Consider the following 25414-nt stretch of genomic DNA (forward strand, 5'->3'; position numbering starts at 1 on the left):
GTAAATAAATAGAGAAACATGGGTAAATAAATAGAGAAAAAATAGGTAAATAAACTAGAGAAAAAATAGGCTTATAAATAGAGAAAATAGCTAAATAAATCAAAGAAAAAAGGTAAATAGAAAAAATAGGTAAATAAATTAGAGGAAAAAATAGGTAAATAAACAGAGTAAAAATAGGTAAATAAATGAGAGAGAAAATTAGGTAAATTACTAGAGAAAAAATAGGTAAATAAATTAGAGAAAAAAGTAGGTAAATAAATAGGGAACAAATAGGTAATGAAGGAGAGAAAACAAAGGAGGTAAATAAATAGAGAAAAATATAGGTAAATATATAGAGAAAAATAGGTAAATAAATTAGAGGAAAAAATAGGTAAATAAACAGAGAAAACAAATGAGGTAAATAAATAGAGAACAATAGGTAAATAAATAGAGAAAACAAAGAGGTAAATAAATAGAGAAAAATATAGGTAAGTAAATAGAGAAGAATAGGTAAATATATGAGAGGAAAAAATAGGTAAGTTAACAGAGAAAAAATAGGTAAATAAATAGAGAAAAAGTGGTAAATAAATAGAAAAAAATATGTAAATAAATAGAGAAAACAAATGAGGTAAATAAATAGAGAAAAATATAGGTAAATATATAGAGAAAAATAGGTAAATAAATTACAGGAAAAAATAGGTAAATAAACAGAGAAAATATAGGTAAATAAATAGAGAAAAAATTGTTAAATAAATAGAGAAAGAATAGGTAAATAAACTAGAGAAAAAATAGGCGTATAAATACAGAAAAATAGCTAAATAAATCAAAGAAAAAAAGGTAAATAGAAAAAATAGGTAAATAAATTAGAGGAAAAATACGTAAATAACTAGAGAAAAATATGTAAATAAATAGAGAAAACAAAGGAGGTAAATAAATAGAGAAAAATATAGGTAAATATATAGAGAAAAAAGGTAAATGAATTAGAGGAAAAAATAGGTAAATAAACAGAGAAAAAAGAGGTAAATAAATAGAAAAAAATATGTAAATAAATAGAGAAAACAAATGAGGTAAGTAAATAGAGAAATAGGTAAATAAATGAGAGAGAAAAATAGGTAAATTACTAGAGAAAAAATAGGTAAGTAAATTAGAGAAAAATATAGGCAAATAAATAGAGAAAAATAGTTAATGAAGTAGAGAAAACAAAGCAGGTAAATAAATAGAGAAAATAGGTAAAAAAATTAGAGAAAAAATGTGTAAATAAATTAGAGAAAAAAATACGTAAGTAACTAGAGAAAAATAGGTAAATAAATAGAGAAAACAAAGAGGTAAATAAATAGAGAAAAATATAGGTAAATAAATAGAGAAGAATAGGTAAATAAATGAGAGGAAAAAATAGGTAAGTTAACAGAGAAAAAATAGGTAAATAAATAGAGAAAAAAGTGGTAAATAAATAGAAAAAAATATGTAAATAAATAGAGAAAACAAATGAGGTAAATAAATAGAGAAAAATAGGTAAATAAATAGAGAAAAAAATATGTAAATAAATAGAAAAATGTAAATAAGGAGAGAAAAATAGGTAATTAACTAGAGAAAACAAAGGAGGTAAATAAATAGAGAAAATAGGTAAATACATGAGAGAAAAAAATAGGTAAATAAATGGGGAAAGAAAAGAGGTAAATAAATAGAGAAGCATGGGTAAATAAATAGAGAAAAAATAGGTAAATAAATTAGAGAAAAAAGTAGGTAAATAAATAGGGAACAAATAGGTAATGAAGTAGAGAAACAAAGGAGGTAAATAAATAGAGAAAAAAATTGTTAAATAAATAGAGAAAGAATAGGTAAATAAATAGAGAAAAAAATACTTAAATAACTAGAGAAAAAATAAGTAAGTAAATAGAGAAAAAAGAGGTAAATATAGAGAGAAAAATAGGTAATTAACTAGAGAAAACAAATGAGGTAAGTAAATAGAGAAAAATAGGTAAATAAATAGAGAAAAAATAGGTAAATAAACTAGAGAAAAAATAGGCGTATAAATAGAGAAAAATAGATAAATAAATCAAAGAAAAAAAGGTAAATAGAAAAAATAGGTAAATAAATTAGAGGAAAAAATAGGTAAATAAACAGAGTAAAAATAGGTAAATAAATGAGAGAGAAAAATAGGTAAATTACTAGAGAAAAAATAGGTAAGTAAATAGAGAAAACAAAAGAGGTAAACAAATAGAGAAAAATAGGTAAATTACTAGAGAAAAAATAGGTAAGTAAATAGAGAAAACAAAAGAGGTAAACAAATAGAGAAAATAGGTAAATAAATAGAGAAAAAAATATGTAAATAAATAGAAAAATGTAAATAAGGAGAGAAAAATAGGTAATTAACTAGAGAAAACAAAGGAGGTAAATAAATAGAGAAAATTGGTAAATACATGAGAGAAAAAAATAGGTAAATAAATAGAGAAAAGAAAAGAGGTACATAAATAGAGAAGCATGGGTAAATAAATAGAGAAAAAATAGGTAAATAAATTAGAGAAAAAAGTAGGTAAATAAATAGGGAACAAATAGGTAATGAAGTAGAGAAAACAAAGGAGGTATATAAATAGAGAAAAATATAGGTAAATATATAGAGAAAAATAGGTAAATGAATTAGAGGAAAAAATAGGTAAATAAACAGAGAAAAAATAGGTAAATAAATAGAGAAAAAATTGTTAAATAAATAGAGAAAGAATAGGTAAATAAACTAGAGAAAAAATAGGCGTATAAATACAGAAAAATAGCTAAATAAATCAAAGAAAAAAAGGTAAATAGAAAAAATAGGTAAATAAATTGGAGGAAAAATACGTAAATAACTAGAGAAAAATAGGTAAATAAATAGAGAAAACAAAGGAGGTAAATAAATAGAGAAAAATATAGGTAAATATATAGAGAAAAAAGGTAAATGAATTAGAGGAAAAAATAGGTAAATAAACAGAGAAAAAAGAGGTAAATAAATAGAAAAAAATATGCAAATAAATAGAGAAAACAAATGAGGTAAGTAAATAGAGAAATAGGTAAATAAATGAGAGAGAAAAATAGGTAAATTACTAGAGAAAAAATAGGTAAGTAAATTAGAGAAAAATATATGCAAATAAATAGAGAAAAATAGTTAATGAAGTAGAGAAAACAAAGCAGGTAAATAAATAGAGAAAATAGGTAAAAAAATTAGAGAAAAAATGTGTAAATAAATTAGAGAAAAAAATACGTAAGTAACTAGAGAAAAATAGGTAAATAAATAGAGAAAACAAAGAGGTAAATAAATAGAGAAAAATATAGGTAAATAAATAGAGAAGAATAGGTAAATAAATGAGAGGAAAAAATAGGTAAGTTAACAGAGAAAGATAGGTAAATAAATAGAGAAAAAAGTGGTAAATAAATAGAAAAAAATATGTAAATAAATAGAGAAAACAAATGAGGTAAATAAATAGAGAAAAATAGGTAAATAAATAGAGAAAAAAATATGTAAATAAATAGAAAAATGTAAATAAGGAGAGAAAAATAGGTAATTAACTAGAGAAAACAAAGGAGGTAAATAAATAGAGTAAATAGGTAAATACATGAGAGAAAAAAATAGGTAAATAAATGGGGAAAGAAAAGAGGTAAATAAATAGAGAAGCATGGGTAAATAAATAGAGAAAAAATAGGTAAATAAATTAGAGAAAAAAGTAGGTAAATAAATAGGGAACAAATAGGTAATGAAGTAGAGAAACAAAGGAGGTAAATAAATAGAGAAAAAAATTGTTAAATAAATAGAGAAAGAATAGGTAAATAAATAGAGAAAAAAATACTTAAATAACTAGAGAAAAAATAAGTAAGTAAATAGAGAAAAAAGAGGTAAATAAAGAGAGAAAAATAGGTAATTAACTAGAGAAAACAAATGAGGTAAGTAAATAGAGAAAAATAGGTAAATAAATAGAGAAAAAATAGGTAAATAAACTAGAGAAAAAATAGGCGTATAAATAGAGAAAAATAGATAAATAAATCAAAGAAAAAAAGGTAAATAGAAAAAATAGGTAAATAAATTAGAGGAAAAAATAGGTAAATAAACAGAGTAAAAATAGGTAAATAAATGAGAGAGAAAAATAGGTAAATTACTAGAGAAAAAATAGGTAAGTAAATAGAGAAAACAAAAGAGGTAAACAAATAGAGAAAAATAGGTAAATTACTAGAGAAAAAATAGGTAAGTAAATAGAGAAAACAAAAGAGGTAAACAAATAGAGAAAATAGGTAAATAAATAGAGAAAAAAATATGTAAATAAATAGAAAAATGTAAATAAGGAGAGAAAAATAGGTAATTAACTAGAGAAAACAAAGGAGGTAAATAAATAGAGAAAATAGGTAAATACATGAGAGAAAAAAATAGGTAAATAAATAGAGAAAAGAAAAGAGGTACATAAATAGAGAAGCATGGGTAAATAAATAGAGAAAAAATAGGTAAATAAATTAGAGAAAAAAGTAGGTAAATAAATAGGGAACAAATAGGTAATGAAGTAGAGAAAACAAAGGAGGTAAATAAATAGAGAAAAATATAGGTAAATATATAGAGAAAAATAGGTAAATGAATTAGAGGAAAAAATAGGTAAATAAACAGAGAAAAAATAGGTAAATAAATAGAGAAAAAATTGTTAAATAAATAGAGAAAGAATAGGTAAATAAACTAGAGAAAAAATAGGCGTATAAATACAGAAAAATAGCTAAATAAATCAAAGAAAAAAAGGTAAATAGAAAAAATAGGTAAATAAATTGGAGGAAAATATACGTAAATAACTAGAGAAAAAATAGGTAAATAAATAGAGAAAACAAAGGAGGTAAATAAATAGAGAAAAATATAGGTAAATATATAGAGAAAAAAGGTAAATAAATTAGAGGAAAAAATAGGTAAATAAACAGAGAAAAAATAGGTAAATAAATAGAGAAAAAATAGGTAAATAAATAGAAAAAAGAGGTAAATAAATAGAAAAAAATGTAAATAAAGTGAGAAAACAAAGGAGGTAAATAAATAGAGAAAATAGGTAAATACATGAGAGAAAAAAGTAGGTAAATAAATAGAGAAAAGAAAAGAGGTAAATAAATAGAGAAAATGGGCAAATAAATAGAGAAAAAATAGGTAAATAAATTAGAAAAAAGTAGGTAAATAAATAGAAAAAATAGGTAAGTAAATAGAGAAAACAAAAGAGGTAAACAAATAGAGAAAAATAGGTAAATAAATAGAGAAAAAAATACTTAAATAACTAGAGAAAAATAGGTAAGTAAATAGAGAAAAAAGAGGTAAATAAAGAGGGAAAATAGGTAATTAACTAGAGAAAACAAATGAGGTAAGTAAATAGAGAAAAATAGGTAAATAAATAGAGAAAAATAGGTAAATAAACTAGAGAAAAAATAGGCGTATAAATAGAGAAAAATAGCTAAATAAATCAAAGAAAAAAGGTAAATAGAAAAAATAGGTAAATAAATTAGAGGAAAAAATAGGTAAATAAACAGAGTAAAAATAGGTAAATAAATGAGAGAGAAAATTAGGTAAATTACTAGAGAAAAAATAGGTAAATAAATTAGAGAAAAAAGTAGGTAAATAAATAGGGAACAAATAGGTAATGAAGTAGAGAAAACAAAGGAGGTAAATAAATAGAGAAAAATATAGGTAAATATATAGAGAAAAATAGGTAAATAAATTAGAGGAAAAAATAGGTAAATAAACAGAGAAAACAAATGAGGTAAATAAATAGAGAACAATAGGTAAATAAATAGAGAAAACAAAGAGGTAAATAAATAGAGAAAAATATAGGTAAGTAAATAGAGAAGAATAGGTAAATATATGAGAGGAAAAAATAGGTAAGTTAACAGAGAAAAAATAGGTAAATAAATAGAGAAAAAGTGGTAAATAAATAGAAAAAAATATGTAAATAAATAGAGAAAACAAATGAGGTAAATAAATAGAGAAAAATATAGGTAAATATATAGAGAAAAATAGGTAAATAAATTACAGGAAAAAATAGGTAAATAAACAGAGAAAATATAGGTAAATAAATAGAGAAAAAATTGTTAAATAAATAGAGAAAGAATAGGTAAATAAACTAGAGAAAAAATAGGCGTATAAATACAGAAAAATAGCTAAATAAATCAAAGAAAAAAAGGTAAATAGAAAAAATAGGTAAATAAATTAGAGGAAAAATACGTAAATAACTAGAGAAAAATATGTAAATAAATAGAGAAAACAAAGGAGGTAAATAAATAGAGAAAAATATAGGTAAATATATAGAGAAAAAAGGTAAATGAATTAGAGGAAAAAATAGGTAAATAAACAGAGAAAAAAGAGGTAAATAAATAGAAAAAAATATGTAAATAAATAGAGAAAACAAATGAGGTAAGTAAATAGAGAAATAGGTAAATAAATGAGAGAGAAAAATAGGTAAATTACTAGAGAAAAAATAGGTAAGTAAATTAGAGAAAAATATAGGCAAATAAATAGAGAAAAATAGTTAATGAAGTAGAGAAAACAAAGCAGGTAAATAAATAGAGAAAATAGGTAAAAAATTAGAGAAAAAATGTGTAAATAAATTAGAGAAAAAAATACGTAAGTAACTAGAGAAAAATAGGTAAATAAATAGAGAAAACAAAGAGGTAAATAAATAGAGAAAAATATAGGTAAATAAATAGAGAAGAATAGGTAAATAAATGAGAGGAAAAAATAGGTAAGTTAACAGAGAAAAAATAGGTAAATAAATAGAGAAAAAAGTGGTAAATAAATAGAAAAAAATATGTAAATAAATAGAGAAAACAAATGAGGTAAATAAATAGAGAAAAATAGGTAAATAAATAGAGAAAAAAATATGTAAATAAATAGAAAAATGTAAATAAGGAGAGAAAAATAGGTAATTAACTAGAGAAAACAAAGGAGGTAAATAAATAGAGAAAATAGGTAAATACATGAGAGAAAAAAATAGGTAAATAAATGGGGAAAGAAAAGAGGTAAATAAATAGAGAAGCATGGGTAAATAAATAGAGAAAAAATAGGTAAATAAATTAGAGAAAAAAGTAGGTAAATAAATAGGGAACAAATAGGTAATGAAGTAGAGAAACAAAGGAGGTAAATAAATAGAGAAAAAAATTGTTAAATAAATAGAGAAAGAATAGGTAAATAAATAGAGAAAAAAATACTTAAATAACTAGAGAAAAAATAAGTAAGTAAATAGAGAAAAAAGAGGTAAATAAAGAGAGAAAAATAGGTAATTAACTAGAGAAATCAAATGAGGTAAGTAAATAGAGAAAAATAGGTAAATAAATAGAGAAAAAATAGGTAAATAAACTAGAGAAAAAATAGGCGTATAAATAGAGAAAAATAGATAAATAAATCAAAGAAAAAAGGTAAATAGAAAAAATAGGTAAATAAATTAGAGGAAAAAATAGGTAAATAAACAGAGTAAAAATAGGTAAATAAATGAGAGAGAAAAATAGGTAAATTACTAGAGAAAAAATAGGTAAGTAAATAGAGAAAACAAAAGAGGTAAACAAATAGAGAAAAATAGGTAAATTACTAGAGAAAAAATAGGTAAGTAAATAGAGAAAACAAAAGAGGTAAACAAATAGAGAAAATAGGTAAATAAATAGAGAAAAAAATATGTAAATAAATAGAAAAATGTAAATAAGGAGAGAAAAATAGGTAATTAACTAGAGAAAACAAAGGAGGTAAATAAATAGAGAAAATAGGTAAATACATGAGAGAAAAAAATAGGTAAATAAATAGAGAAAAGAAAAGAGGTACATAAATAGAGAAGCATGGGTAAATAAATAGAGAAAAAATAGGTAAATAAATTAGAGAAAAAAGTAGGTAAATAAATAGGGAACAAATAGGTAATGAAGTAGAGAAAACAAAGGAGGTAAATAAATAGAGAAAAATATAGGTAAATATATAGAGAAAAATAGGTAAATGAATTAGAGGAAAAAATAGGTAAATAAACAGAGAAAAAATAGGTAAATAAATAGAGAAAAAATAGGTAAATAAATAGAAAAAAGAGGTAAATAAATAGAAAAAAATGTAAATAAAGTGAGAAAACAAAGGAGGTAAATAAATAGAGAAAATAGGTAAATACATGAGAGAAAAAAGTAGGTAAATAAATAGAGAAAAGAAAAGAGGTAAATAAATAGAGAAAATGGGCAAATAAATAGAGAAAAAATAGGTAAATAAATTAGAAAAAAGTAGGTAAATAAATAGAAAAAAATAGGTAAGTAAATAGAGAAAACAAAAGAGGTAAACAAATAGAGAAAAATAGGTAAATAAATAGAGAAAAAAATACTTAAATAACTAGAGAAAAATAGGTAAGTAAATAGAGAAAAAAGAGGTAAATAAAGAGGGAAAATAGGTAATTAACTAGAGAAAACAAATGAGGTAAGTAAATAGAGAAAAATAGGTAAATAAATAGAGAAAAATAGGTAAATAAACTAGAGAAAAAATAGGCGTATAAATAGAGAAAAATAGGTAAATAAATCAAAGGAAAAAAGGTAAAATAGAAAAAATAGGTAATTAAATTAGAGGAAAAAATAGGTAAATAAACAGAGTAAAAATAGGAAAATAAATGAGAGAGAAAAATAGGTAAGTAAATAGAGAAAACAAAAGAGGTAAACAAATAGAGAAAAATAGGTAAATAAATAGAGAAAAAATAGGTAAATAAATTAGAGAAAAATATAGGAAAATAAATAGAGAAAAATAGGTAATGAAGTAGAGAAAACAAAGGAGGTAAATAAACAGAGAAAAAATAGGTAAATAAATAGAGAAAAAAGAGGTAAATAAATAGAGAAAAATATGTAAATAAATAGAGAAAACAATTGAGGTAAATAAATAGAGAAAAATAGGTAAATAAATAGAGAAAAAATATGTAAATAAAGAGAAAAATGTAAATAAAGAGAGAAAAATAGGTAATTATCTAGAGAAAACAAAGGAGGTAAATAAATAGAGAAAATAGGTAAATACCTGAGAGAAAAAAATAGGTAAATAAATAGAGAAAAGAAAAGAGGTAAATAAATAGAGAGAATGGGAAAAATAAAAAGAGAAAAAATAGGTAAATAAATTAGAGAAAAAAGTAGGTAAATAAATAGGGAACAAATAGGTAATGAAGTAGAGAAAACAAAGCAGGTAAATAAATAGAGAAAAAAATTGTTAAATAAATAGAGAAAGAGTAGGTAAATAAACTAGAGAAAAAATAGGTGTACAAATAGAGAAATATAGCTAAATAAATCAAAGAAAAAAAGGTAAATAAAAAAAATAGGTAAATAAATTAGAGGAAAATATAGGTAAATAAACAGAGTAAAAATAGGAAAATAAATGAGAGAGAAAAATAGGCAAATTACTAGAGAAAAAATAGGTAAGTAAATAGAGAAAACAAATGAGGTAAATAAATAGAGAAAAATATGTAAATAAATAGAGAAAAAAATACTTAAATAACTAGAGGAAAAATATGTAAGTAAATAGAGAAAAAAGATGTAAATAAAGAGAGAAAAATAGGTAATTAACTAGAGAAAACAAATGAGGTAAGTAAATAGAGAAAAACAGGTAAATCAATAGAGAAAAAATAGGTAAATAAACTAGAGAAAAAATAGGCGTATAAATAGAGAAAAATAGCTAAATAAATCAAAGAAAAAAAGGTAAATAGAAAAAAAGGTAAATAAATTAGAGGAAAAAATAGGTAAATAAATGAGAGAGAAAAACAGGTAAATTACTAGAGAAAAAAGAGGTAAGTAAATAGAGAAAACAAAAGAGGTAAACAAGTAGAGAAAAATGGGTAAATAAATAAAGAAAAAATAGGTAAATAAATTAGAGAAAACTATACGCAAATAAATAGAGAAAAATAGGTAATGAAGTTGAGAAAACAAAGGAGGTAAATAAACAGAGAAAAATAGGTAAATAAATAGAGAAAAAAGAGGTAAATAAATTAGAGGAAAAAATAGGTAAGTAAACAGAAAAAATAGGTAAATAAATAGAGAAAAAAGAGGTAAATAAATAGAAAAAAATATGTAAATAAATAGAGAACACAATTGAGGTAAATAAATAGAGAAAAATAGGTAAATAAATACAGAAAAAAATATGTAAATAAATAGAAAAATGTAAATAAAGAGAGAAAAATAGGTAATTAACTAGAGAAAACAAAGGAGGTAATTAACAAGAGAAAACAAAGGAGGTAAATAAATAGAGAAAATAGGTAAATACATGAGAGAAAAAAATAGGTAAATAAATTAGAGAAAAAAGTAGGTAAATAAATAGGGAACAAATAGGTAATGAAGTAGAGAAAACAAAGGAGGTAAATAAATTAGAGGAAAAAATAGGTAAATAAACAGAGTAAAAATAGGAAAATAAATGAGAGTAAAATATAGGTAAATAAATAGAGAAAAATAGGTAAATAAATAAGAGGAAAAAATAGGTAAATAAACAGAGAAAAATAGGTAAATAAATAGAGAAAAAAGAGGTAAATAAATAGAAAAAAATATGTAAATAAATAGAGAAAACAAATGAGGTAAATAAATAGAGAAAAATAGGTAAATAAATAGAGAAAGAATAGGTAAATAAACTAGAGAAAAAATAGGTGCATAAATAGAGAAATATAGCTAAATAAATCAAAGAAAAAAAGGTAAATAGAAAAAATAGGTAAATAAATTAGAGGAAAAAATAGGTAAATAAACAGAGTAAAAATAGAAAAATAAATGAGAGAGAAAAATAGGTAAATTACTAGAGAAAAAATAGGTAAGTAAATAGAGAAAACAAAGAGGTAAATAAATAGAGAAAAATATAGGTAAATAAATAGAGAAGAATAGGTAAATAAATGAGAGGAAAAAATAGGTAAGTTAACAGAGAAAAAATAGGTAAATAAATAGAAAAAAATATGTAAATAAATAGAGAAAACAAATGAGGTAAATAAATAGAGAAAAATAGGTAAATAAATAGAGAAAGAATAGGTAAATAAACTAGAGAAAAAATAGGTGCATAAATAGAGAAATATAGCTAAATAAATCAAAGAAAAAAAGGTAAATAGAAACAATAGGTAAATAAAATAGAGGAAAATATGGGTAAATAAACAGAGTAAAAATAGGTAAATAAATAGAGAAAAAAGAGGTAAATAAATAGAGAAAAATATGTAAATAAATAGAGAAAACAATTGAGGTAAATAAATAGAGAAAAAAGAGGTAAATAAATAGAAAAAAATATGTAAATAAATAGAGAAAAGAAAAGAGGTAAATAAATAGAGAAACATGGGTAAATAAATAGAGAAAAAATAGGTAAATTACTAGAGAAAAAATAGGTAAGTAAATTAGAGAAAAGTATAGGCAAATAAATAGAGAAAAATAGGTAATGAAGTAGAGAAAACAAAGCAGGTAAATAAATAGAGAAAATAGGTAAATAAATTAGAGAAAAAATGTGTAAATAAATTAGAGAAAAAAATACGTAAGTAAATAGAGAAAAATAGGTAAATAAATAGAGAAAACAAAGAGGTAAATAAATAGAGAAAAATATAGGTAAATAAATAGAGAAGAATAGGTAAATAAATGAGAGGAAAAAATAGGTAAGTTAACAGAGAAAAAATAGGTAAATAAATAGAGAAGAATAGGTAAATAAATGAGAGGAAAAAATAGGTAAGTTAACAGAGAAAAAATAGGTAAATAAATAGAAAAAAATATGTAAATAAATAGAGAAAACAAATGAGGTAAATAAATAGAGAAAAATAGGCAAATAAATAGAGAAAAAAATATGTAAATAAATAGAAAAATGTAAATAAGGAGAGAAAAATAGGTAATTAACTAGAGAAAACAAAGCAGGTAAATAAATAGAGAAAAAATAGGTAAATAAATTAGAGAAAAAAGTAGGTAAATAAATAGGGAACAAATAGGTAATGAAGTAGAGAAACAAAGGAGGTAAATAAATAGAGAAAAAAATTGTTAAATAAATAGAGAAAGAATAGGTAAATAAACTAGAGAAAAAATATGCGTATAAATAGAGAAAAATAGCTAAATAAACTAGAGAAAAAATAGGCGTATAAATAGAGAAAAATAGCTAAATAAATCAAAGAAAAAAAAGGTAAATACAAAAAATAGGTAAATAAATTAGAGGAAAAAATAGGTAAATAAACAGAGTAAAAATAGGAAAATAAATGAGAGAGAGAAATAGGTAAATTACAAGAGAAAAAATAGGTAAGTAAATAGAGAAAACAAAAGAGGTAAATAAATAGAGAAAATGGGTAAATAAATAGAGAAAAAATAGGTAAATAAATTAGAGAAAAAGTAGGTAAATAAATAGGGAATAAATAGGTAATGAAGTAGAAAAAACAAAGGAGGTAAATAAACAGAGAAAAAATAGGTAAATAAATAGAGAAAAAAGAGGTAAATAAATAGAAAAAATATGTAAATAAATAGAGAAAACAATTGAGGTGAATAAATAGAGAAAAATAGGTAAATAAATAGAAAAAAATATGTAAATAAATAGAGAAAACAAATGAGGTAAATAAATAGAGAAAAATAGGTAAATAAATAGAGAAAAAAATATGTAAATAAATAGAAAAGTGTAAATAAGGAGAGAAAAATAGGTAATTAACTAGAGAAAACAAAGTAGGTAAATAAATAGAGAAAATAGGTAAATACATGAGAGAAAAAAATAGGTAAATAAATTAGAGGAAAAAATAGGTAAATAAACAGAGAAGAAATAGGTAAATAAATAGAGAAAAAAATTGTTAAATAAATAGAGAAAGAATAGGTAAATAAACGAGAGAAAAAATAGGCTTATAAATACAGAAAAATAGCTAAATAAATCAAAGAAAAAAAGGTAAATAGAAAAAATAGGTAAATAAATTAGAGGAAAAAAAACGTAAATAACTAGAGAAAAAATAGGTAAATAAATAGAGAAAACAAAGGAGGTAAATAAATAGAGAAAAATATAAGTAAATATATAGAGAAAAAAGGTAAATAAATTAGAGGAAAAAATAGGTAAATAAACAGAGAAAAATAGGTAAATAAATAGAGAAAAAATAGGTAAATAAATAGAAAAAAGAGGTAAATAAATAGAAAAAAATGTAAATAAAGAGAGAAAACAAAGGAGGTAAATAAATAGAGAAAATAGGTAAATACATGAGAGAAAAAAATAGGTAAATAAATAGAGAAAAGAAAAGAGGTAAATAAATAGAGAAAATGGGCAAATAAATAGGGAAAAAATAGGTAAATAAATTAGAAATAAAGTAGGTAAATAAATAAAAAAAATCGGTAAGTAAATAGAGAAAACAAAAGAGGTATACAAATAGAGAAAAATAGGTAAATAAATAGAGAAAAAATACTTAAATAACTAGAGAAAAATAGGTAAGTAAATAGAGAAAAAAGAGGTAAATAAAGAGAGAAAAATAGGTAATTAACTAGAGAAAACAAATGAGGTAAGTAAATAGAGAAAAACAGGTAAATAAATAGAGAAAAAATAGGTAAATAAACTAGAGAAAAAATGTGTAAATAAATTAGAGAAAAAAATACGTAAGTAACTAGAGAAAAATAGGTAAATAAATAGGGAATAAATAGGTAATGAAGTAGAAAAAACAAAGGAGGTAAATAAACAGAGAAAAAATAGGTAAATAAATAGAGAAAAAAGAGGTAAATAAATAGAAAAAAATATGTAAATAAATAGAGAAAACAAATGAGGTAAATAAATAGAGAAAAATAGGTAAATAAATAGAGAAAAAAATACTTAAATAACTAGAGAAAAAATAGGTAAGTAAATAGAGAAAAAGAGGTAAATAAAGAGAGAAAAATAGGTAATTAACTAGAGAAAACAAATCAGGTAAGTAAATAGAGAAAAATAGGTAAATAAGTAGGGAAAAAATAGGTAAATAAACTAGAGAAAAAATAGGGGTATAAATAGAGATAAATAGCTAAATAAATCAAAGAAAAAAGGTAAATAGAAAAAATACGTAAATAACTAGAGAAAAATAGGTAAATAAATAGAGAAAATAAAAGAGGTAAATAAATAGAGAAAATGGGCAAATAAATAGAGAAAAAATAGGTAAATAAATTAGAAAAAAAGTAGGTAAATAAATAGAAAAAAATAGGTAAGTAAATAGAGAAAACAAAAGAGGTAAACAAATAGAGAAAAATAGGTAAATAAATAGAGAAAAAAATACTTAAATAACTAGAGAAAAAATAGGTAAGTAAATAGAGAAAACAAATCAGGTAAGTAAATAGAGAAAAATAGGTAAATAAGTAGAGAAAAAATAGGTAAATAAACTAGAGAAAAAATAGGCGTATAAATAGAGATAAATAGCTAAATAAATCAAAGAAAAAAGGTAAATAGAAAAAATACGTAAATAACTAGAGAAAAATAGGTAAATAAATAGAGAAAATAAAAGAGGTAAATAAATAGAGAAAATGGGCAAATAAATAGAGAAAAAATAGGTAAATAAATTAGAAAAAAAGTAGGTAAATAAATAGAAAAAAATAGGTAAGTAAATAGAGAAAACAAAAGAGGTAAACAAATAGAGAAAAATAGGTAAATAAATAGAGAAAAAAATACTTAAATAACTAGAGAAAAAATAGGTAAGTAAATAGAGAAAAAGAGGTAAATAAAGAGAGAAAAATAGGTAATTAACTAGAGAAAACAAATCAGGTAAGTAAATAGAGAAAAATAGGTAAATAAGTAGAGAAAAAATAGGTAAATAAACTAGAGAAAAAATAGGCGTATAAATAGAGATAAATAGATAAATAAATCAAAGAAAAAAAGGTAAATAGAAAAAATAGGTAAATAAATTAGAGGAAAAAATAGGTAAATAAACAGAGTAAAAATAGAAAAATAAATGAGAGAGAAAAATAGGTAAATTACTAGAGAAAAAATAGGTAAGTAAATAGAGAAAACAAAGAGGTAAATAAATAGAGAAAAATATAGGTAAATAAATAGAGAAGAATATGTAAATAAATGAGAGGAAAAAATAGGTAAGTTAACAGAGAAAAAATAGGTAAATAAATAGAAAAAAATATGTAAATAAATAGAGAAAACAAATGAGGTAAATAAATAGAGAAAAATGGGTAAATAAATAGAGAAAAAATAGGTAAATAAATTAGAGAAAAAAGTAGGTAAATAAATAGGGGACAAATAGGTAATGAAGTAGAGAAAACACAGGAGGTAAATAAATAGAGAAAAATATAGGTAAATATATACAGAAAAATAGGTAAATAAATTAGAGGAAAAAATAGGTAAATAAACAGAGAAAAAATAGGTAAATAAATAGAGAAAAAAGAGGTAAATAAATAGAAAAAAATATGTAAATAAATAGAGAAAACAAATGAGGTAAATAAATAGAGAAAAATAGGTAAATAAATAGAGAAAAAAATATGTAAATAAATAGAAAAGTGTAAATAAGGAGAGAAAAATAGGTAATTAACTAGAGAAAACAAAGTAGGTAAATAAATAGAGAAAATAGGTAAATACAAGAGAGAAAAAAATAGGTAAATAAATTAGAGGAAAAAATAGGTAAATAAACAGAGAAGAAATAGGTAAATAAATAGAGAAAAAAATTGTTAAATAAATTGAGAAAGAATAGGTAAATAAACGAGAGAAAAAATAGGCTTATAAATACAGAAAAATAGCTAAATAAATCAAAGAAAAAAAGGTAAATAGAAAAAATAGGTAAATAAATTAGAGGAAAAAAAACGTAAATAACTAGAGAAAAAATAGGTAAATAAATAGAGAAAACAAAGGAGGTAAATAAATAGAGAAAAATATAGGTAAATATATAGAGAAAAAAGGTAAATAAATTAGAGGAAAAAATAGGTAAATAAACAGAGAAAAATAGGTAAATAAATAGAGAAAAAATAGGTAAATAAATAGAAAAAAGAGGTAAATAAATAGAAAAAAATGTAAATTAAGAGAGAAAACAAAGGAGGTAAATAAATAGAGAAAATAGGTAAATACATGAGAGAAAAAAATAGGTAAGTAAATAGAGAAAAAAGAGGTAAATAAAGAGAGAAAATTAGGTAATTAAGTAGAGAAAACAAATGAGGCAAGTAAATAGAGAAAAACAGGTAAATAAATAGAGAAAAAATAGGTAAATAAACTAGAGAAAAAATAGGCGTATAAATAGGGAAAAATAGCTAAATAAATCAAAGAAAAAAGATAAATAGAAAAAATACGTAAATAACTAGAGAAAAATAGGTAAATAAATAGAGAAAACAAAAGAGGTAAATAAATAGAGTAAAATATAGGTAAATAAATAGAGAAAAATAGGTAAATAAATTAGAGGAAAAAATAGGTAAATAAACAGAGAAAAAATACGTAAATAAATAGAGAAAAAATAGGTAAATAAATAGAAAAAAGAGGTAAATAAATAGAAAAAAATGTAAATAAAGAGAGAAAACAATGGAGGTAAATAAATAGAGAAAATAGGTAAATACATGAGAGAAAAAAATAGGTAAATAAATAGAGAAAATAAAAGAGGTAAATAAATAGAGAAAATGGGCAAATAAATAGAGAAAAAATAGGTAAATAAATTAGAAAAAAAGTAGGTAAATAAATAGAAAAAAATAGGTAAGTAAATAGAGAAAACAAAAGAGGTAAACAAATAGAGAAAAATAGGTAAATAAATAGAGAAAAAAATACTTAAATAACTAGAGAAAAAATAGGTAAGTAAATAGAGAAAAAGAGGTAAATAAAGAGAGCAAAATAGGTAATTAACTAGAGAAAACAAATCAGGTAAGTAAATAGAGAAAAATAGGTAAATAAGTAGAGAAAAAATAGGTAAATAAACTAGAGAAAAAATAGGCGTATAAATAGAGATAAATAGATAAATAAATCAAAGAAAAAAAGGTAAATAGAAAAAATAGGTAAATAAATTAGAGGAAAAAATAGGTAAATAAACAGAGTAAAAATAGAAAAATAAATGAGAGAGAAAAATAGGTAAATTACTAGAGAAAAAATAGGTAAGTAAATAGAGAAAACAAAGAGGTAAATAAATAGAGAAAAATATAGGTAAATAAATAGAGAAGAATAGGTAAATAAATGAGAGGAAAAAATAGGTAAGTTAACAGAGAAAAAATAGGTAAATAAATAGAAAAAAATATGTAAATAAATAGAGAAAACAATTGAGGTAAATAAATAGAGAAAAAAGAGGTAAATAAATAGAGAAAAATAGGTAAATAAATAGAGAAAACAAAGAGGTAAATAAATAGAGAAAAATATAGGTAAATAAATAGAGAAGACTAGGTAAATAAATGAGAGGAAAAAATAGGTAAGTTAACAGAGAAAAAATAGGTAAATAAATAGAGAAGAATAGGTAAATAAATGAGAGGAAAAAATAGGTAAGTTAACAGAGAAAAAATAGGTAAATAAATAGAAAAAAATATGTAAATAAATAGAGAAAACAAATGAGGTAAATAAATAGAGAAAAATAGGCAAATAAATAGAGAAAAAAATATGTAAATAAATAGAAAAATGTAAATAAGGAGAGAAAAATAGGTAATTAACTAGAGAAAACAAAGCAGGTAAATAAATAGAGAAAAAATAGGTAAATAAATTAGAGAAAAAAGTAGGTAAATAAATAGGGAACAAATAGGTAATGAAGTAGAGAAACAAAGGAGGTAAATAAATAGAGAAAAAAATTGTTAAATAAATAGAGAAAGAATAGGTAAATAAACTAGAGAAAAAATATGCGTATAAATAGAGAAAAATAGCTAAATAAACTAGAGAAAAAATAGGCGTATAAATAGAGAAAAATAGCTAAATAAATCAAAGAAAAAAAAGGTAAATACAAAAAATAGGTAAATAAATTAGAGGAAAAAATAGGTAAATAAACAGAGTAAAAATAGGAAAATAAATGAGAGAGAGAAATAGGTAAATTACAAGAGAAAAAATAGGTAAGTAAATAGAGAAAACAAAAGAGGTAAATAAATAGAGAAAATGGGTAAATAAATAGAGAAAAAATAGGTAAATAAATTAGAGAAAAAGTAGGTAAATAAATAGGGAATAAATAGGTAATGAAGTAGAAAAAACAAAGGAGGTAAATAAACAGAGAAAAAATAGGTAAATAAATAGAGAAAAAAGAGGTAAATAAATAGAAAAAATATGTAAATAAATAGAGAAAACAATTGAGGTGAATAAATAGAGAAAAATAGGTAAATAAATAGAAAAAAATATGTAAATAAATAGAGAAAACAAATGAGGTAAATAAATAGAGAAAAATAGGTAAATAAATAGAGAAAAAAATATGTAAATAAATAGAAAAGTGTAAATAAGGAGAGAAAAATAGGTAATTAACTAGAGAAAACAAAGTAGGTATATAAATAGAGAAAATAGGTAAATACATGAGAGAAAAAAATAGGTAAATAAATTAGAGGAAAAAATAGGTAAATAAACAGAGAAGAAATAGGTAAATAAATAGAGAAAAAAATTGTTAAATAAATAGAGAAAGAATAGGTAAATAAACGAGAGAAAAAATAGGCTTATAAATACAGAAAAATAGCTAAATAAATCAAAGAAAAAAAGGTAAATAGAAAAAATAGGTAAATAAATTAGAGGAAAAAAAACGTAAATAACTAGAGAAAAAATAGGTAAATAAATAGAGAAAACAAAGGAGGTAAATAAATAGAGAAAAATATAGGTAAATATATAGAGAAAAAAGGTAAATAAATTAGAGGAAAAAATAGGTAAATAAACAGAGAAAAATAGGTAAATAAATAGAGAAAAAATAGGTAAATAAATAGAAAAAAGAGGTAAATAAATAGAAAAAAATGTAAATAAAGAGAGAAAACAAAGGAGGTAAATAAATAGAGAAAATAGGTAAATACATGAGAGAAAAAAATAGGTAAATAAATAGAGAAAAGAAAGAGGTAAATAAATAGAGAAAATGGGCAAATAAATAGGGAAAAAATAGGTAAATAAATTAGAAATAAAGTAGGTAAATAAATAAAAAAAATAGGTAAGTAAATAGAGAAAACAAAAGAGGTATACAAATAGAGAAAAATAGGTAAATAAATAGAGAAAAAATACTTAAATAACTAGAGAAAAATAGGTAAGTAAATAGAGAAAAAAGAGGTAAATAAAGAGAGAAAAATAGGTAATTAATTAGAGAAAACAAATGAGGTAAGTAAATAGAGAAAAACAGGTAAATAAATAGAGAAAAAATAGGTAAATAAACTAGAGAAAAAATGTGTAAATAAATTAGAGAAAAAAATACGTAAGTAACTAGAGAAAAATAGGTAAATAAATAGGGAATAAATAGGTAATGAAGTAGAAAAAACAAAGGAGGCAAATAAACAGAGAAAAAATAGGTAAATAAATAGAGAAAAAAGAGGTAAATAAATAGAAAAAAATATGTAAATAAATAGAGAAAACAAATGAGGTAAATAAATAGAGAAAAATAGGTAAATAAATAGAGAAAAAAAATACTTAAATAACTAGAGAAAAAATAGGTAAGTAAATAGAGAAAAAAGAGGTAAATAAAGAGAGAAAATTAGGTAATTAAGTAGAGAAAACAAATGAGGCAAGTAAATAGAGAAAAACAGGTAAATAAATAGAGAAAAAATAGGTAAATAAACTAGAGAAAAAATAGGCGTATAAATAGGGAAAAATAGCTAAATAAATCAAAGAAAAAAGGTAAATAGAAAAAATACGTAAATAACTAGAGAAAAATAGGTAAATAAATAGAGAAAATAAAAGAGGTAAATAAATAGAGAAAATGGGCAAATAAATAGAGAAAAAATAGGTAAATAAATTAGAAAAAAAGTAGGTAAATAAATAGAAAAAAATAGGTAAGTAAATAGAGAAAACAAAAGAGGTAAACAAATAGAGAAAAATAGGTAAATAAATAGAGAAAAAAATACTTAAATAACTAGAGAAAAAATAGGTAAGTAAATAGAGAAAACAAATCAGGTAAGTAAATAGAGAAAAATAGGTAAATAAGTAGAGAAAAAATAGGTAAATAAACTAGAGAAAAAATAGGCGTATAAATAGAGATAAATAGCTAAATAAATCAAAGAAAAAAGGTAAATAGAAAAAATACGTAAATAACTAGAGAAAAATAGGTAAATAAATAGAGAAAATAAAAGAGGTAAATAAATAGAGAAAATGGGCAAATAAATAGAGAAAAAATAGGTAAATAAATTAGAAAAAAAGTAGGTAAATAAATAGAAAAAAATAGGTAAGTAAATAGAGAAAACAAAAGAGGTAAACAAATAGAGAAAAATAGGTAAATAAATAGAGAAAAAAATACTTAAATAACTAGAGAAAAAATAGGTAAGTAAATAGAGAAAAAGAGGTAAATAAAGAGAGAAAAATAGGTAATTAACTAGAGAAAACAAATCAGGTAAGTAAATAGAGAAAAATAGGTAAATAAGTAGAGAAAAAATAGGTAAATAAACTAGAGAAAAAATAGGCGTATAAATAGAGATAAATAGATAAATAAATCAAAGAAAAAAAGGTAAATAGAAAAAATAGGTAAATAAATTAGAGGAAAAAATAGGTAAATAAACAGAGTAAAAATAGAAAAATAAATGAGAGAGAAAAATAGGTAAATTACTAGAGAAAAAATAGGTAAGTAAATAGAGAAAACAAAGAGGTAAATAAATAGAGAAAAATATAGGTAAATAAATAGAGAAGAATATGTAAATAAATGAGAGGAAAAAATAGGTAAGTTAACAGAGAAAAAATAGGTAAATAAATAGAAAAAAATATGTAAATAAATAGAGAAAACAAATGAGGTAAATAAATAGAGAAAAATGGGTAAATAAATAGAGAAAAAATAGGTAAATAAATTAGAGAAAAAAGTAGGTAAATAAATAGGGGACAAATAGGTAATGAAGTAGAGAAAACACAGGAGGTAAATAAATAGAGAAAAATATAGGTAAATATATACAGAAAAATAGGTAAATAAATTAGAGGAAAAAATAGGTAAATAAACAGAGAAAAAATAGGTAAATAAATAGAGAAAAAAGAGGTAAATAAATAGAAAAAAATATGTAAATAAATAGAGAAAACAAATGAGGTAAATAAATAGAGAAAAATAGGTAAATAAATAGAGAAAAAAATATGTAAATAAATAGAAAAGTGTAAATAAGGAGAGAAAAATAGGTAATTAACTAGAGAAAACAAAGTAGGTAAATAAATAGAGAAAATAGGTAAATACATGAGAGAAAAAAATAGGTAAATAAATTAGAGGAAAAAATAGGTAAATAAACAGAGAAGAAATAGGTAAATAAATAGAGAAAAAAATTGTTAAATAAATTGAGAAAGAATAGGTAAATAAACGAGAGAAAAAATAGGCTTATAAATACAGAAAAATAGCTAAATAAATCAAAGAAAAAAAGGTAAATAGAAAAAATAGGTAAATAAATTAGAGGAAAAAAAACGTAAATAACTAGAGAAAAAATAGGTAAATAAATAGAGAAAACAAAGGAGGTAAATAAATAGAGAAAAATATAGGTAAATATATAGAGAAAAAAGGTAAATAAATTAGAGGAAAAAATAGGTAAATAAACAGAGAAAAATAGGTAAATAAATAGAGAAAAAATAGGTAAATAAATAGAAAAAAGAGGTAAATAAATAGAAAAAAATGTAAATTAAGAGAGAAAACAAAGGAGGTAAATAAATAGAGAAAATAGGTAAATACATGAGAGAAAAAAATAGGTAAGTAAATAGAGAAAAAAGAGGTAAATAAAGAGAGAAAATTAGGTAATTAAGTAGAGAAAACAAATGAGGCAAGTAAATAGAGAAAAACAGGTAAATAAATAGAGAAAAAATAGGTAAATAAACTAGAGAAAAAATAGGCGTATAAATAGGGAAAAATAGCTAAATAAATCAAAGAAAAAAGATAAATAGAAAAAATACGTAAATAACTAGAGAAAAATAGGTAAATAAATAGAGAAAACAAAAGAGGTAAATAAATAGAGTAAAATATAGGTAAATAAATAGAGAAAAATAGGTAAATAAATTAGAGGAAAAAATAGGTAAATAAACAGAGAAAAAATACGTAAATAAATAGAGAAAAAATAGGTAAATAAATAGAAAAAAGAGGTAAATAAATAGAAAAAAATGTAAATAAAGAGAGAAAACAATGGAGGTAAATAAATAGAGAAAATAGGTAAATACATGAGAGAAAAAAATAGGTAAATAAATAGAGAAAATAAAAGAGGTAAATAAATAGAGAAAATGGGCAAATAAATAGAGAAAAAATAGGTAAATAAATTAGAAAAAAAGTAGGTAAATAAATAGAAAAAAATAGGTAAGTAAATAGAGAAAACAAAAGAGGTAAACAAATAGAGAAAAATAGGTAAATAAATAGAGAAAAAAATACTTAAATAACTAGAGAAAAAATAGGTAAGTAAATAGAGAAAAAGAGGTAAATAAAGAGAGCAAAATAGGTAATTAACTAGAGAAAACAAATCAGGTAAGTAAATAGAGAAAAATAGGTAAATAAGTAGAGAAAAAATAGGTAAATAAACTAGAGAAAAAATAGGCGTATAAATAGAGATAAATAGATAAATAAATCAAAGAAAAAAAGGTAAATAGAAAAAATAGGTAAATAAATTAGAGGAAAAAATAGGTAAATAAACAGAGTAAAAATAGAAAAATAAATGAGAGAGAAAAATAGGTAAATTACTAGAGAAAAAATAGGTAAGTAAATAGAGAAAACAAAGAGGTAAATAAATAGAGAAGAATAGGTAAATAAATGAGAGGAAAAACTAGGTAAGTTAACAGAGAAAAAATAGGTAAATAAATAGAAAAAAATATGTAAATAAATAGAGAAAACAATTGAGGTAAATAAATAGAGAAAAAAGAGGTAAATAAATAGAGAAAAATAGGTAAATAAATAGAGAAAACAAAGAGGTAAATAAATAGAGAAAAATATAGGTAAATAAATAGAGAAGACTAGGTAAATAAATGAGAGGAAAAAATAGGTAAGTTAACAGAGAAAAAATAGGTAAATAAATAGAGAAGAATAGGTAAATAAATGAGAGGAAAAAATAGGTAAGTTAACAGAGAAAAAATAGGTAAATAAATAGAAAAAAATATGTAAATAAATAGAGAAAACAAATGAGGTAAATAAATAGAGAAAAATAGGCAAATAAATAGAGAAAAAAATATGTAAATAAATAGAAAAATGTAAATAAGGAGAGAAAAATAGGTAATTAACTAGAGAAAACAAAGCAGGTAAATAAATAGAGAAAAAATAGGTAAATAAATTAGAGAAAAAAGTAGGTAAATAAATAGGGAACAAATAGGTAATGAAGTAGAGAAACAAAGGAGGTAAATAAATAGAGAAAAAAATTGTTAAATAAATAGAGAAAGAATAGGTAAATAAACTAGAGAAAAAATATGCGTATAAATAGAGAAAAATAGCTAAATAAACTAGAGAAAAAATAGGCGTATAAATAGAGAAAAATAGCTAAATAAATCAAAGAAAAAAAAGGTAAATACAAAAAATAGGTAAATAAATTAGAGGAAAAAATAGGTAAATAAACAGAGTAAAAATAGGAAAATAAATGAGAGAGAGAAATAGGTAAATTACAAGAGAAAAAATAGGTAAGTAAATAGAGAAAACAAAAGAGGTAAATAAATAGAGAAAATGGGTAAATAAATAGAGAAAAAATAGGTAAATAAATTAGAGAAAAAGTAGGTAAATAAATAGGGAATAAATAGGTAATGAAGTAGAAAAAACAAAGGAGGTAAATAAACAGAGAAAAAATAGGTAAATAAATAGAGAAAAAAGAGGTAAATAAATAGAAAAAATATGTAAATAAATAGAGAAAACAATTGAGGTGAATAAATAGAGAAAAATAGGTAAATAAATAGAAAAAAATATGTAAATAAATAGAGAAAACAAATGAGGTAAATAAATAGAGAAAAATAGGTAAATAAATAGAGAAAAAAATATGTAAATAAATAGAAAAGTGTAAATAAGGAGAGAAAAATAGGTAATTAACTAGAGAAAACAAAGTAGGTATATAAATAGAGAAAATAGGTAAATACATGAGAGAAAAAAATAGGTAAATAAATTAGAGGAAAAAATAGGTAAATAAACAGAGAAGAAATAGGTAAATAAATAGAGAAAAAAATTGTTAAATAAATAGAGAAAGAATAGGTAAATAAACGAGAGAAAAAATAGGCTTATAAATACAGAAAAATAGCTAAATAAATCAAAGAAAAAAAGGTAAATAGAAAAAATAGGTAAATAAATTAGAGGAAAAAAAACGTAAATAACTAGAGAAAAAATAGGTAAATAAATAGAGAAAACAAAGGAGGTAAATAAATAGAGAAAAATATAGGTAAATATATAGAGAAAAAAGGTAAATAAATTAGAGGAAAAAATAGGTAAATAAACAGAGAAAAATAGGTAAATAAATAGAGAAAAAATAGGTAAATAAATAGAAAAAAGAGGTAAATAAATAGAAAAAAATGTAAATAAAGAGAGAAAACAAAGGAGGTAAATAAATAGAGAAAATAGGTAAATACATGAGAGAAAAAAATAGGTAAATAAATAGAGAAAAGAAAAGAGGTAAATAAATAGAGAAAATGGGCAAATAAATAGGGAAAAAATAGGTAAATAAATTAGAAATAAAGTAGGTAAATAAATAAAAAAAATAGGTAAGTAAATAGAGAAAACAAAAGAGGTATACAAATAGAGAAAAATAGGTAAATAAATAGAGAAAAAATACTTAAATAACTAGAGAAAAATAGGTAAGTAAATAGAGAAAAAAGAGGTAAATAAAGAGAGAAAAATAGGTAATTAATTAGAGAAAACAAATGAGGTAAGTAAATAGAGAAAAACAGGTAAATAAATAGAGAAAAAATAGGTAAATAAACTAGAGAAAAAATGTGTAAATAAATTAGAGAAAAAAATACGTAAGTAACTAGAGAAAAATAGGTAAATAAATAGGGAATAAATAGGTAATGAAGTAGAAAAAACAAAGGAGGTAAATAAACAGAGAAAAAATAGGTAAATAAATAGAGAAAAAAGAGGTAAATAAATAGAAAAAAATATGTAAATAAATAGAGAAAACAAATGAGGTAAATAAATAGAGAAAAATAGGTAAATAAATAGAGAAAAAAAATACTTAAATAACTAGAGAAAAAATAGGTAAGTAAATAGAGAAAAAAGAGGTAAATAAAGAGAGAAAATTAGGTAATTAAGTAGAGAAAACAAATGAGGCAAGTAAATAGAGAAAAACAGGTAAATAAATAGAGAAAAAATAGGTAAATAAACTAGAGAAAAAATAGGCGTATAAATAGGGAAAAATAGCTAAATAAATCAAAGAAAAAAGGTAAATAGAAAAAATACGTAAATAACTAGAGAAAAATAGGTAAATAAATAGAGAAAATAAAAGAGGTAAATAAATAGAGAAAATGGGCAAATAAATAGAGAAAAAATAGGTAAATAAATTAGAAAAAAAGTAGGTAAATAAATAGAAAAAA

The 25414-nt window shown here is 21.6% G+C and overlaps 1 long non-coding RNA gene across 17 annotated transcripts; it reads left to right on the forward strand.

Moving 5' to 3' along the window:
* Positions 1-330: 330 nt before the first annotated feature.
* Positions 331-24937, forward strand: LOC143378215 (uncharacterized). Of its 17 annotated transcripts, none has more exons than XR_013087804.1 (5): positions 331-1980; positions 3581-5205; positions 5252-5365; positions 6069-11268; positions 12248-24937. It is a non-coding gene; the product is annotated as an uncharacterized LOC143378215 (long non-coding RNA). The 17 variants fall into 17 exon arrangements; XR_013087818.1 differs by lacking the exon at positions 331-1980 and having other exon boundaries at positions 3083-5205; positions 12248-23175; positions 23429-24937; XR_013087806.1 differs by lacking the exon at positions 331-1980 and having other exon boundaries at positions 3083-5205; positions 12248-21851; positions 22108-24937.
* The last annotated feature ends 477 nt before the right edge of the window (positions 24938-25414 follow it).

This window comes from Andrena cerasifolii, unplaced genomic scaffold (assembly GCF_050908995.1).
Source record: "Andrena cerasifolii isolate SP2316 unplaced genomic scaffold, iyAndCera1_principal scaffold1305, whole genome shotgun sequence".
NCBI lineage: Eukaryota > Metazoa > Arthropoda > Insecta > Hymenoptera > Andrenidae > Andrena > Andrena cerasifolii.